General features: G+C 41.0%; 1 protein-coding gene across 2 annotated transcripts in view; it reads right to left on the bottom strand.

The window, feature by feature from the left end:
• MTFMT (mitochondrial methionyl-tRNA formyltransferase) overlaps window positions 1-627 on the bottom strand; it is a 41,481-nt gene that overhangs the window by 14,529 nt on the left and 26,325 nt on the right. The window lies entirely within an intron of this gene.

The raw sequence follows: 627 nt of genomic DNA, 5'->3' as shown, positions 1-627 counted from the left end.
AAAGATGGGCTCGATAAAGGACAGAAATGGTATGGACCTAACAGAAGCAGAAGATATTAAGAAGAGGTGGCAAGAATACACAGAAGAACTGTACAAAAAAGATCTTCACAACCCAGATAATCACAATGGTATGATCTAGAGCCAGACATCCTGGAATGTGAAGTCAAGTGGGCCTTAGAAAGCATCACTACGAACAAAGCTAGTGGAGGTGATGGAATTCCAGTTGAGCTATTTCAAATCCTGAAAGATGATGCTGTGAAAGTGCTGTACTCAATATGCCAGCAAATTTGGAAAACTCAGCAGTGGCCACAGGACTGGAAAAGGTCAGTTTTCATTACAATCCCAAAGAAAGGCAATGCCAAAGAATGCTCAAACTACCACACAATTGCACTCATCTCACATGCTAGTAAAGTAATGCTCAAAATTCTCCAAGCCAGACTTCAGCAATATGTGAACCGTGAACTTCCAGATGTTCAAGCTGGTTTTAGAAAAGGCAGAGGAACCAGAGATCAAATTGCCAACATCTGCTGGATCATCGAAAAAGCAAGAGAGTTCCAGAAAAACATCTATTTCTGCTTTATTGACTATACCAAAGCCTTTGACTGTGTGGATCACAAGAAACTGTGG

Source organism: Bison bison, unplaced genomic scaffold, assembly GCF_000754665.1.
Source record: "Bison bison bison isolate TAMUID 2011002044 unplaced genomic scaffold, Bison_UMD1.0 scf7180017864034, whole genome shotgun sequence".
Taxonomy (NCBI): Eukaryota; Metazoa; Chordata; class Mammalia; order Artiodactyla; family Bovidae; genus Bison; species Bison bison.
The sequence above is the reverse complement of the archived record's forward strand: the minus strand, read 5'-3'. Positions and strand labels throughout refer to the sequence as shown.